General features: G+C 43.5%; 1 protein-coding gene across 1 annotated transcript in view; it reads right to left on the bottom strand.

The window, feature by feature from the left end:
• Positions 1–14545, bottom strand: part of LOC122799503 (MLX interacting protein) — a gene marked incomplete in the record, with an annotated part of 1086811 nt that overhangs the window by 37764 nt on the left and 1034502 nt on the right.

Here is a 14545-nt window from a genome sequence, read left to right as displayed (position 1 = left end):
ACGTGGCACACCTCATTACAAAAGGTTTCTCATCCAGGAAAAAAGAGGTCATTGTTCCCCTCTACTCGTCACTCATTAGACCCATTATAGAGTACAATGCCCTTTTTGGTATGTACCTCACAAGACATCTACAACAACTGGAAAGGCCACAGAAATACCTCACAAAGAGGATTACCGGCCTCAAACAGATGCCCTATGCAGACTGTCTCAAAAAACTGCAGCTTTACTCCGTTGCATATCGCCTACTCAGAGGTGATCTCTGCCTAACACACAAAGCTATGTCAAACCCAGAGCTTTTAGACATGCTCCACTTAAAGAAATCTCAATCCCTACGAGCTACACACTCTAGGGACCTAAACCTTGTCACCACAATAAACAGAACATGCTGGAGGGATAGATTCCTGTCCCAGAGACTTCCCATACTCTGGAACAAACTACCTATCTATATCAAACAAAACTCCTCATTAGCACTCTTCAAGAAAAATATTGATGATTGGATGGGAGATAGGAAATTCACCCCGGGGATCACGTCTGTGGCTCTGCTCGACAGTGGCGCAGGAAAATAATTTTCTTGAGTGGCGAAAGCCAGGGTACCTTTGGCTAGGCTTCTATAGGCCCTAGGGCCAATAGCCTAGTACCTACCCATGAACCTATAAACACAGCAACATCTGGGACAATACCATTGACTGCAAACAAGCCTGTGACCCTCTTTTTACGAATCCACTTGAAATTAGTGCAACTATTTTGTTTCTGTTGAGAGAAGGAGCAAAAAATCATTGATTCCTAACTGTGAGTAGCTGAAGTGAGACCAGCGCTAGTAACCAGGCAGTAGTAAATAGGTGAACTATTATTACTAATCATTCATGGTAGACTTAATTGTGTTTTTTCACCAAGTACTGCTAGATTAGCTACCGTCTCACCTAACTTCAGAGCATTTCCCTAAATACTTAATTCAGAAATCTTCAGGGTCTACAGCAGTAGTCACCACCTAACCCAAGTACTGTGATGAATCCTGGTCCTCCATATTCTGGGCAGCACTGCTCAGCATACTGCTTTCACCCATCTGTGGGCCAGTCTGACTATATTAGATGATGTAAAGCACTGCAACAACTGCCTTACGCTTACCCACTGTTCACGGTTTCTACAAATAGAAAAAACTGCAAGAAATGTAAATATTTAAGAAAAGTACAGTTGTGTACACTTACCATAATGTATTCACTGTTGCAGTCATCACACTTGGGTTATCTACCTGCAGGTAGCCCTCAGTCTGCCCGAATACCAGAGTCTTGGGATTTCTGCGTCGGATGCTGTCGCCTCTTCCATGATGTCAGGTCATCAGGAGTATAAAACATGCAGCCGATGCCATTACATCAGTTTTTCTTGTTCTAGATGTCAGGAGCCACCAATATAGAAAGCTATTACATGGTGTGGAACACCTCCAGTAAAAAGTAAATACCCCTGCCATAAAAGATGGCCATGAAGAGGATAGGTAAAAAGGATAGAGAAAGCCAGGGGGCTGGAGGGAGGGAAACCAGGACTGCAACCATGAATACACTCGAACATCTACATTTATGGTAAGTGTACACAACTGTACTATGTTCATGTTTCACTGCTGCAGTCATCACACTTGGGTTGATTCCCAAAGCTGAGGAAGGGTAGAGGCAGTCACGAAGTGCTGGGGCTGTCTAGCAGGCCTTGTAAGACTGCTGTAGCAAATCCAGCTCTGGATTTAGAAAAAAATAGGTAAGTGGCAATGCTTGGTGAAGGTGTGTACAGAACTCCAGGTTGCAGCTTCCAGGATGTCCCTTGGTGGGGACACCCCCTGAGAAATGCTGTAGAGGTTGAAGTAGCTCTAGTGGAATGAGTTCTGATCCCCAGAGGGGTAGGTTTTCCATGGTGCTTTTAGCAGAAATTGATGCAGTGTGCTATCCATTTGGAAATGGTTTGCTTCGAAATGGCCTTGCCCTCTGCCCCTGACTAGTAGCTGGTCAGATTTTCTGAAAGGCTTAGTCCTGTCAAGGTAAAACCTGAGCTGTCTGTACATGTCCAAGGAGTGCAGGATCCTTTCCCCTCTACTCTGAGTTTTAGGGAAAAAGGTTGGCAAATGGATGGATTGGTTTAAAGCCACATTGGATACCACCTTGGGCATAAAGGAAGGGTTAGTCCCGAGGGAAACCCTGTCAGCATGGAAAATAATGAAGGGCTCCACCGCCATTAGTGCTTATAACTCAGACACTCTTCTTGCTGAAGTAATAGCTAGAAGTACGGCCGTTTTCCAAGAGTGGAATTTTAACTCTGCTGAAGCAGCAGGTTCAAAAGGGAGAAGTGTGAGCTTTTCCAGTACAAAGTTAAAGGTTCCAGGCCGGGGTGGGAGCTCTCCTAGGGGGCAGAGGCATGAATCTTAATGGATGAGAAGGATAGGCCTCTGTGGAGCAGCTCTGCTAGGTAATCAAGGATTTGAGGTAAGTTGGGCACAGCGGTGCCCTTTCCTTGAGACTGACTCCAAGAACAATAGCTTTTCCACTTTTCAGCATAGGATTTCTTATTACTAGGACTTCTGGCCTCAAGGATGACGTCCAGCACCTGTTTGCTGAGGGATGCTGGTGGTGTATTCATGGGATAAGCCAGGCTGCAAGGTTTAGGGTATGCAGCTGTGTATGCAAAATTTGTCCCTCCTGCTGAGACAGCAGAGAAGGTGTCTGATGTAGGTGCCAGGGTGGCACTGCTGTCTGCCTGCGCAGGAGTGGGTACCAGTGCTGGTGTGGCCAATCAGGTGCAATAAGGATTGCCCTTGGCCGGTCCTGTTTGATCTAGAGTAGTACTTTTGAGAGGAAGGGCAGGAGGAGGAAAGGCATAAATCGAGAGGTTTTCCCATGTAAAGGACAGGGCGTCCACTTTCCAGGCTCTGCTGTGAGGGTTCCTGGTGAAATATTTGTTCAATTTGTGGTTTTGGGGGGAGGCAAAAAGGTCCACCTCCGGAGTTCCCCACCTCTGGGTTAGAAGTTTGAATGAGTTGGGTTCCAGTTTCCACTCATGAGGGTCCAGTAGATTTCTGCTTAAGTTGTCTGCCAGTAAATTTTGCTTGCCTGGCAGGAATTGCGCTTGTAGGTGCACATGGATGCTCAAGGCTGTGTTCCACAGAGCCATGGCTACCCTGCAGAGTGGGTAAGGAGGAGTCCCGCCCTGCTTGTTTATGTACCACATAACTGTGGTGTTGTCTGTCTTTATCAGGAGCTGTCCTGGAAGGATAAGGTATATGAAGACTGTCAGAGCATTCTGCACAGCTAGCATCTCTTTCTGACTGATATGCAGGGGAATTTGTTCTGGGCTCCATTTGCCTTGAATGCATTTGACTGCCATGTGAGCCCCCCATGCATAGTCTGATCCGTCTGTTTGTCAGGGTTTGGGTGGCGAGGGGTTGATTGAAAGGAAGTCCCTTGTTGTGGTTGCAGGCTTCTGCCCACCAAAGGAACTCTACCCTTAGACAGGGTATGTTAGGAATCACTGTTTCCAGGTCCTGAGAATGTTGACACCACATACTTTTTAAGTACCACTGAAGTTTCCTCATATGCAGTCTTGCATATGGAATTAGCAGAATGCATGAGGCCATGAACCCTAGGGCTTGGCAGTATTTTCCTTGAAGATAGCAGGGTTTTGTTGGCCATTAGTTTGAAATAATTTTGTCAGATGGGCCTGCATTTCTGGAGTGAGGAATGCCATCTGGGAAGTTGTGTTCAAGCTTGCTCCCAGGAATACAATTTGTTGGCTGGGCACCAGTTGTGATTTCTTTTTGTTGATGATGTATCCCAGTGAAGTTAGAAGTCTTTTTACAAATGCCAGGTATTGAAGTAGAAATTCCTGACTGTCCTCCTGAATCAGGCAATCGTCCAAGCATGGGTAGATTTGAATATTTCTCTGCCTGCTGTATGCAATGGCTGGAGCCAGGCATTTTGAGAATACTCTGGGCGCAGTAGATAAGCCAAAGGGAAGTGCACAGAACTGATAGTGCATACAGCCTGCCCTGAAACATAGATATTTCCTGCAAGACTCCCTTATGGGGATGTGCAGATAAGCTTCTTTTAAGTCTAGGGTGACTAACCAGGCATCTTTGGCTAGCATAGGAAGAAGCTTTTGCAGTGTAAGCATTCTGAATTTTGGGACCACCAGAAAGGTGTTGAGAATTGACAGATCCAGGATAGGGTGCCGAGAGCTCTCTTTTCTGGGCACCAGGAACAGTCTGGAGTATAAACCCTGTCTCCTTTGTTCTACTGGAACAGGTTGAATAGCCCTGATATGGAGAAGGCAAAGTGCTTGCTTCTGAGCCTCTGCTCACTGGTTTGGAGGAAGATCTGGCAACCCGCTTGGTGTTGGCAGTGAGTGGAAGTAGAATCTGTATCCCTGGGATACAATGTTTAGAACCCATCGGTCCTGAGTAATGGACATCCAGTTTTTTGCACGAAGGGAAAGTTTTCCTCCTAGGGACGCAAGTACTTGGGCATGGCTGGGATGGATAATTGGAAAGTCATTGTGAACTTTTTCCATAAGGGGGTGGCTTGCCACTCCCTGGTTTTGAGGTGGAAACACTCCACTGTTTAGATCTCTGCATACCCTGAGACTGTGGTCCTGGTGGTCTGTTTCCCCTAGGTTTGGACTGAGAAGGCCTGAGAGGGACTGGGAAGGACCAGTTTTTTGAAGGCCAATGCCTACTGAATCTAGGTGGCTGCACCTGTAAGAAATCTTTTACTGTTTGCATAGATTTAGCTTTTTCTTCCATCTTTTTAAGAACAACTTCTGCTTTTGTGCCAAACGCTCCTGATTTAATGGAGCATCTAGTAATTTTGCTTTGACATGGTCAGGCAAGACTTGTTCTTTTAGCCAAGCATGCCTTCTCAGTACAGACCCAGTGACAGCAGCCCTGCAAGATGCTTCTAAGGCATCAAACCCACATTGCAAAGTATGTTTACTAACTTGGTTTGCACAATGCATTAACTCTTGTAAATCTTTATTTTCTGCACAATCTGGAGGTAACAACATTTTTTGTTGAATTAGTTCCATAAAATGTTGCTGGTACTTCAACATGTGAAACTGGCAATTCAAAGCCCTGATGGCAAGAGATGCAGAGGTATATACCTTCTTAACCAATCTGTCTAAAGCTCTAGAATCCCTGTCTGAAGGGGTAGGGTTTTTGGCTGTAGTAGCCTTAATGCCTTTAGGTCCCTGGGAAATGGTCTCTGGATCTGCAGTAAGATTCTTAAAGAGAAGTTTGTGAGAATCAGGTACTCTGTAGTACCAATCAGGTTTTCTAGGAGCTGGTGGTAAGGTGTCAGGAGTAAGACTGGACTCCAAGAAGACATTGTCTACAATATCCAGGACAGGAGGTATATAGCTAGAGGCCTGTACTGAGGCAAATCTAAAAATTCCCTGAGCCTCTTTTTGGACTGAGGATAGTCCTGGCATTCCCAGCAGAAATGCTCTCTTAAGGTATGCAAGGTTTCACCAAAAGAGGAATCCTCTGGAGGGGAGGCAGAGGGAATGGATTCCACTGCATCTGAATCCTCATAGGTAGGTAAGGGTATGTCCTGGTAATCAGATGGGTTAGAGTCATCAGACTCCTGGTCTGTAGAATCAGAAGGAAATTCAATTCTTTGTCTTTTGGCAGGGGAAGGCTGGCTTCCCCTAATTAGAGTAATAAGGTCTTCAGCCATTCTAAGCATTTGTTTTTGTGGCATGGGAGGATGAGCATGCACTTTGGACGTCGGTTTTCTAGGCGTAGTGCGAACTCTGGGCCTGAGAAACTCTATAGTTTTAGTAGGAAATGAAGTTGTCGGTTTAATATGAATATCGGTAGGTCGGAATACACCCTCAGAAACTGGTGCCTGCACAGCGGCTCCGGACTCATCTAAGGTAGAGACATCTGCAGGTTCCATAGTCGAAGAAGCATCTTGCGGTATACTGGACTCCGAATGGGTCTCAGCAGAGGCCTGCAAATCTGTAGAAGCGGGCATGAGGGGCTGCAAAGGTGCCTCACTGAGTACCGGCGGACTGGCGACAAGCTTAATGTAAGTCGGATGTTTTACAAAAGCCATTCTGGAATATGGCGAATGAAAGCAAAATAATTTATCAACAAAAATAGCCCGACGAATGGTTTGGGCGTTAAACAAGGCACAAAACTGACAGCTAGGAACGTTGTGGTCTGGGCCTAAACAGGTGAAGCAGTAAGAATGAAAATCTCTGTGAGGGGTATTTGCTTTCCAGAGGCAAGACAAGTGTTAATTTTTTCTGATATCGGTTAGAGCAAGAAAAAAGAATCCCCAACGGGGTACTTAGCTTTAGAAGACTTCAGGTCTGAAACTCGAAAAAAACATGTAATGGCATCGGCTGCATGTTTTATACCCCTGATGCCCTGACGTCATGGAAGAGGCGAAAGCATCCAATGCAGAAATCACAAGACTCTGGTATTTGGGCCGACTGAGGGCTACCTGCAGGCAGATAACCCAAGTGTGATGACTGCAACAGTGAACCACGAAGAAAATCATGAAGGCAAACCTCTTGTATCAATCCACTATCAGTAAGCATCATACCTCCGGCAACAGCACACCAATCACAATGTACCATTAAGCCCATAACTAATGCCAAGGATCTAAAAGACATCTGCCAACACCTTTTAGAGCAAGCTCTAAAAGATCCCTGCCTCCAGCACACAAAGTAATATCTTCTCCACTCACACACACTGCAAATCCACACAGCTCACCCAAGAGTCACCAGGAATGTAGACCTAAGTGCATAACAGCTGTTAATTCTGCTTCCAGAAAGGGAACTACTTTAGTCATTTATGCAGAAAGACACTGCACTCATCAGATTTGACAAGGACAAGGTGCCTTATAAGCTGTTTGTCTGGTGCCAGGATATATGATGTTGCAGGGGCTCTAAGAGCCTTTAAATCAGGCAAGTATGCCTAAGACCCAAGTGGAAGTGAATGACCTGAGATGCCGCCCTCAGAGACATATGCAGAGAGAAATGATGGAAAGTTGTTGTTGTGTCTTTCGGCTTTTCCCGGTTAGGGGTCGCCACAGCGGAACTCCGGTCCGCTAATGATTGGCAGTAGATTTTTACGTGCTGAGTTGCCAGCCCTAACGCACAACCTTCAATGAAGGTACGCCCATTCATGCATGTCTCCACACAGAAGACGCTCTAGCTGAGAATCGAACAGGACAATGTCTTACTGTGAGGCAACAACGCTACCGCAGCACCACCACCTATACTTGTGTAAATAAATTTATCATACCACTACATGTTTGAATTATCACTGCTGCAGTAGCCTTAGCTATATGGGGTTACATTCCTGCCTAAGATACAACAGCTGGCCAACTTTCAAAAAATAATGGCACCTTCTGCACACTAGACTACCGATGGCTCACGTAGGGCTTAAGAAAATCAGTGGCCTGGGGCTACAAAGCTCTTTAGGGCTTTCATGGCAACTGAAAGAGGGAGGCTAGAACCCTGGGTGCAGCTACTGCGGCAGTGATTATTTGAATATCAGTTGTTAGAATGGTCCTAGCAAAGTCTGCTCTAAACCTAGAAAATGATTCTAGCTTGTACTGCTTTGTAAAAGTATGCAAAGAGGATCAAGATGCTGCTTCTATCCCCTTCCAAACAGCCAAACTGAAGGCCCTAGTAGTGTGAGCCTTCAGCCTGCCTGGAATTGACTTATGGTAAGGAAAGCAAAAGAAAATAATCCTGGAACAACGATGGGAAAGTGTCTGTTTTGACACCATTTGTCTTTACTTCTTACCTTCATAAGAAATGGAAAACTGGTCAGACTTTCTGAAGGTTTAAGCTCTGTCAAGATAATATCAGAGTTGTCTGCAAACATCCAAGATAAGAATGATTCATTCTCCCTCAGTTTAGGTTCTGGAAAGAAGTCTGGGAGTTGAACAGCTTGGATCAAAGTAATCCCTGACATCACTTTAGCATGAAGGAAGGATTCGTTCTCATGGAAACCCTTCATCACTGAGGAAAATGCGACAAGGCTGACCCACCATAAGAGACTGTAACCCAAGACGCTCTTCTTGCAGACATCATATCAATCAGTAAACAGTACTTTCATAACAAAAACCCCAAATCAGTCAAGAGTTGGCAGAAATGGAATAGATAGTATTTTCAAAACAAATTTAAGATCCCAAGAAGAATGCACCTGTTTTATAGGCAGACAGATTTGTGAAAACACTCTCAAAACAGTTTGAAATGAGAGTACATCAAAAGAGGATGATTCATGGGCAGAGATACAGAAATGATGAACCTACTACTGGTAGGCCAGTGGATAAAACTCACAAACATATTTTAAAACCATAGAAGGACTAGCCATAAAATGGATTTTGTTCTTCATCTGGCACCAACTAGAACTTCTTGTGTAAGTTCTAACATATATATGATTTTCTAGAAGTAGGATTTCTTTGTCATACCTGCTGCACATCCTTAGAAAAAAGTTGCCTGAAAGGTAGTATGTTTCTCTCATTCAGGCAGCCTGTGAGAGGTTTTAAATCTTAAAGCATCAAACCACTGTCTTGTGTAAGTTCAGTCTGAGGAAACTTGTGGCAAATGCCCTTGGACATTTCCAAAAGAAGGGAGAACTACTGTTGCCTGGGCCAGAGGGGAGTAAACACAAAGATCTTATAGAGTCTTTCTGAATCTTTAGAATGACTGGACACCACAACATTTCTGTGCAAGAAAGAGAAAACGCACCTGTTCTAGGGAACTTATAGAGTCCTGGAGCAAATATTTGCCATATTTTTGTTGTGAATGGAGATGAACTGGTTTAATTTATGTGCTCCACACAAATGGATCAATCCTGAAGACCCCCCCCCCTCCCCGCCCAAATGTTTCCATTCATGGGGACCTTTCCTGGTCCTTCTCAACTTGTCTGTCACAAAGTTTCTTTTCTGAAAGTAAAATGCCTGCGGAATGAACAAGTCTATACCATAACATCAAAATGTTATATCATCGAATGCAATAACATTGAATCTATAACACTGAAATCTAATAATGTTGAAATGTTACAACAGCGAAAACAGTCACTTGGAAACTTTATAGTTGGCCACTCTGCATTAGCATATGTGCTTGCACAGTATTCAACAGTGCGAAGGTTATGGACCGGGTTAAGGTAAGTGTGCGAACGGACCGGGTTAAGGTGAGTATGGGAATGGGATAGTTAGGGAGCGGGTAAGGTGAGTGTGTGACAGTTTGGGGCCTTAGGGTTAGGGAGCGGGTAAGGTGAGTGCGCGATAGTTAGGGAGCGGGGTAAGGTGAGTGTGCGATAGCTACGGACCTTAGGGTTAGGGAGCGGGTAAGTTGAGTGTGCGATAGTTACGGACCTTAGGGTTAGGGCAAGTGGATAGACAGTAGTGTACGTATGGTTTAGTCTAGGGTTAGAAGTAGGATTTTAAGTGTATATGTGTGGATTACTTTTTTTGGTGTGCGTGTGTTGTGTGTGTGTTTCTCGGAACAGCAAACTTTTTCCCTGGGAAAAAAATTTGCTATTCCGAGCTTTCGATTATATCACATTTCGACATTCCAAGTTCGAGCTTATGGTGCTCGATATTTTGGGATTTCGATTATGTGATATACATCCGAATGAGTCTGCAAAATTTTACATCCCAGGCTACCATGGCTAATATGCACAGAGGGTAAAGATCTGGAATACCCCTCCCCCTGACTGTTATGGTACAGTCTGTGATCACTTGTAGAAGTTCAGGAACCAGAGATGACACAGAGTTGAATGCATTACTGCCAACAGCTCTTTGCTGTTTCAATGTTTTAGGCTGTCCTTTTTGTTCCAAGGACCCTGTACCTATAAATCCCAAAAGACGGAGCCCCTCCCCCCAGCAAAGTCTGAGGCATCTGCTGTTACAGACTACAGGGAAGTTGTAAGGTAGAATGGGAGACTTGGGTTCAAATAAAAGTGCTCTCTTCTGCAAAACAGTTCCATTTTTACAAATCCCAAACTGAAATTTGAAAGGTCATGAGGTACTGATGATCAGACCATGCTCATTTTCATGAACATTGAACTTTTTTACTATACATTGTATGTGGAGTTTGGCTAGGAGAATCATGGGCATCGTAGATGCAATGAATCCTAATACCCTGTGAAATTTCAAGGCCAAAGTGCTGGATTGAGTGAAAAGATTCGGGAATAGATATACTTTATCCAGTGGAGAAAAGCTCTTTTAATGGACCTATACAGCGGATTCCCCACGAATACTATTCTATTGGATGGTACAAGACAACATTTTTGAGTGTTCTCTTGGAAACCCTGGCTGAGAAGTAGATTTCTTACTCAGCTGAGAGATTCTGCAAAGATAAGCAAGTGATCAAATTAAAAGGAAAAAAGTGAACACCTTGCAGTCTGCAATAGGCCATCACTGGAACAAGACACTTTGTGAATACTCTTGAGGTACAGGATAACCCAAAAGAATTTAATGCAGAGAAAATACAGCTGTGTAAGTAGAACTTATAACAGTAGATGTTTGAATGACCACTGCTGAAATTGCTTTAGCTATATGGGTTACATCCTGCCTGCCAAGGCTGTAACAGCTGGCCAGCTTCCAAAGCTTCACGGCATCTTTCATGCATCCAAACTGTTAAGCAACTCGGGCTGAGCTGAATAAAACAAGTTTGTTCGCAAAGCCCTTCAGATCTTTCCTGCCTGAAGAGAGAAGGAAGCAGAGTCCTAAAGGGACAATGCTAGGAACAACAAAACTATATGTCTATACCCTAGTATAAAAAATACACTAAAAACAAGGGGATGGGGGAAGGAGAGAGTGGCTACTGCAGCAGTGATCACTCAAACTTCTACTGTGATGGTAACTTCAAGTTACTCAACTGTACTATGTTCTTCATATTGATCACTCCTACAGTAGTCTTAGCTATATGGGTAGATTACCACAACAAACTACATTTGGGAGATGAAAGAGAATGGTCCAGAAGCCCCTGGAGAATGGTCCTAGCAAAGTCTGATCTAGACCTATTGAAGGAATCAAGCTTATAGTGCTTTGTAAAAGTATGTACAGAGGATCAAGTAGCAGCTTCTAGAATCCAGCCTTTTCCAAAAAGCCATAGATGAAGCCAAGGCCCTGGTACAGTTGGCATTGACCCTGCCTGGAACAGATTTGTTACAGTGAGTATAAAAAGAAGTTATATACTCACCATAATGTTCCATCTGAGTAGTTCTACTTTATTTGTCTTCAACCTGTGGGTTACGGATCCGGGAGGGTGGCCTAATGGTTAAGGTGTTTGCCTTGCAAACACAAGGTGCAGGGTTTGAGTCTCACAAAGGGCAATTGGCTAGGCTTGAAATGGCTCGCATGGGCAGTTAGCTTAATTTTAACCTATGAACCTATGATCCGAAGCAGCAGTTTCACCAGCATCTGATCTGAGTCCATTTGGAAATAGTCAGTTTTGACACAGATTGTGCCCCTTACCTTCAAAAGAAATGATTGATTCAAACATCTGAAAGACTTAGTTCTGTCACGATAGTACCCAAGTTGTATGTGGGCATCCAAGATACAGAGTATCCCCTTTTCTCTCATTTCTTAGAGTCAGGAAAGAAAATGGGGAGATGGATAGTTTGACAAAGTAAACTTGGATACCACTTTGGGCATAAAAGAAGGATTTTATCTCCAAGAATTCTTGGGGAAAATGAGATAGGGTTAATTCACCATAATGGCCTACCACTCAGATAACACCTTATTGCAGATGTCAGGGCAATCAGTAAACTACTTCATCTGTTAAGAACCTCATGTCAGTCAGGTTAGCTGACACCACAAAATTAAGATCCCAGGGAGGGGCCACTTATTTTCTTGGAGGCCTCCTATGCAAAACCCCTTTAAAGAACACTTTGACACACTACTGCATTGAAAGAGGAGGAGTGATGGGCAGATATGCTGAAATGTCCAATAAATGAACATTGACTGAGGAAGAAAGGCCATACGACAGTAACTCTCACAAATATTTCACTATTTCCACTCACTATTTCTACACCCCATCTGTCCTGGACAACACAAACAACATGCTCTAACTATACCTATCCACACATGAGCAATAACTTATATATGAGAGTGTGTGTGTGTGTGTGTATGTATATATATATATATATATGTGAGTGTGTGCGCGCCCGTACACACACACACACACACACACACACACACACACACACATTATATATATGTGTGTGTGTGTGCGTGCTCTTACATGTACATTTGCTTGAATGTATACATGGAAACAAACATTTATATACTCTTATTCAATTGTGAAATATCTTACAATGCTCTACCAGGTTCTTATCTACTCTCGCTGTATATTTTGTACACTTGTATTTTCAACCAAAATGGGTTATATCCTCTTATTGCATACTAACTGCTGTAAAGTCTACAATCTGTATGCTACTACTCTGTAATGTCTCTTTTGTAAATTTTTCTTCTCTCTGTAAACTTATGGAGTTTTTTTCTCCAGGACTTCACTGAAAACCGACACTTGTCCAGTCGGGCTATCCTGACAAACAAATGTTAAATAAACAATACTGTGAAACTAGAGAATAACTAGCCCTTAATAGGTGCTGGTTATGTTATTGCTACCAACTACAAAACCTTTTCCATTTGCTAATATATGATTTTCTAGTAGCAGGCTTTGCTGCCTCCATTAGTATCTGTTGCACATCCTCAGAAAACAGGCATCTAAAAAGTAATTAAGACCCGGTCATCCAGGCAGTCAACTGAAGATGACTGATGATGGGATGTATCAAATACTCCTGGTCTTGTGCGAGTAGATCCAGTCTGTAAGGAACCTTGTGGTAATTGCCCCTGGCTACTTCCAAAAGAAGAGTGCTAGAGAAGGACAAGTGACACCTGGGACAGATGGAAGTCATCATAATGATCTTGGGGGATTCCTTTTGAACGTTCAGAAGTACCCTGGGTATTAGTGGAAAGACATACAGGAACATTCCTGTCCAAAGAAAAGAAAACAGATCCATCTTCCAGGCCTTCTTACATGGAGCCCTGAAACAGGATGTTGCCAGTTGATTGTTCAGAAAGAAGGCAGAGGTCTACCTCAAGAATTCCCCACAGATGAATCAAATCTTGGAAGACCCCTGATTAGTTTCCATTTGTGTGGTTCTTCACTGGACTTACTCAGCTTGTATGCCACACAATTTTGCTCTGATGGAATGTAGGATGCTTGCACAGTAAGACTGTGCTGTGAAGCAATATCCCAAGCTAACCTGGCTAGTCTGCAAAGGGGGTACTGTGGTACTGTCTGCAACCATATGAAGATTACCGGGGACCAAAGATGGTTCAGAGAGTTGAATGCCTTGATCAGGCTAAGCATCTCCTTGATATTTATGTGCTTGCATCTGTCCTTGGTGTTCCACATCCCCTGTACATTAATCCCTTCTGAAACTGCTCCCCAAGCAAAGTCTGAAGTGTCTGTGGTGATTCACTGCTTTGGAGCAGGGAGGGAGAAGGGGACCCCTGGATTTAAGGACATCTGCTGTCTCTACCAAAAGATTTCTCTTCTGACAAACTCCAGTACTGGGATCTTAAAAGATAGGGGGGTGTAAATGCTGGGAACAAAGAAATATCCAATATCACTAACTTTCTCACGTGGAGTCTTGCCAAGGTATCATGAAAATAATAAATGCCATGAGACACAAAATCCGCCAGTATTACCCTAGATGACCGAAATCTGAGTGGAAAACCTTAGAAATAGAAGATTTATGTTCTTCTGTGGAAAAAAAAACTCTTTGAACTGAGGTGCCTAGTTGATATCCAGAGAACAAAATCCTGTGTGAGGGAATGACTCTTGAATCCCGGTTTGCGCAAGAGATCTCTCACCTGAGAGAGATATTTCTGACACCTTGAAAAAGACTCTGCAAAGATAAGCAGGTCATCTAAATGTTGAAAAATACAGATACCCTGTAGCCTGCAACAAGCTATAATCAGAGCTCGACACTTTCTGAACACTTTTGGTGCAGTGGATAGTCCAAAGGGTATGTTAGAGAACTTATAAAGTGATCCAGACACAAAAAACCTTAAGAAACATCTGAAGTCTTGGATGAACAGGGATATGATAAGCCTCTTTCAGGTCTAGTGTTATCAGGAAACTTAAGAGAGAAAGAAGTAACAGGTTATGAAGTGCCAACATTATGAATTTCGGCAATATTGCAAACAGGCTTAGGAAAGAAAGATCCAGAACTAGCCTGTAAGCATTTTCTTTCTAGGAACATCCATAAATAAAATCTCGTCCCTACTTAGGGAGGAGGATTTGATTCTATCACTCCTTGGAACAGCATGTGATGAAGAACAGGTGGAAACAAGAGTCTGATTTGCAGGATGAGGAATGACCCATGGAGATGAGGAATATCTTCCCACTGCCATCTGTAACCTCGACAAATGACTTTCAGAACCCATTTGTACCAACATCTCAAACTTCCAGCCCATTGCTCTGCTCTCACCAATCTCCAAAATCTTAGAAAAATGTATCCACCTCCAACTTA

This window comes from Protopterus annectens, chromosome 4.part0 (genome assembly GCF_019279795.1).
Source record: "Protopterus annectens isolate FY-2018-M chromosome 4.part0, PAN1.0, whole genome shotgun sequence".
Classification (NCBI taxonomy): Eukaryota; Metazoa; Chordata; order Ceratodontiformes; family Protopteridae; genus Protopterus; species Protopterus annectens.
The sequence above is the reverse complement of the archived record's forward strand: the minus strand, read 5'-3'. Positions and strand labels throughout refer to the sequence as shown.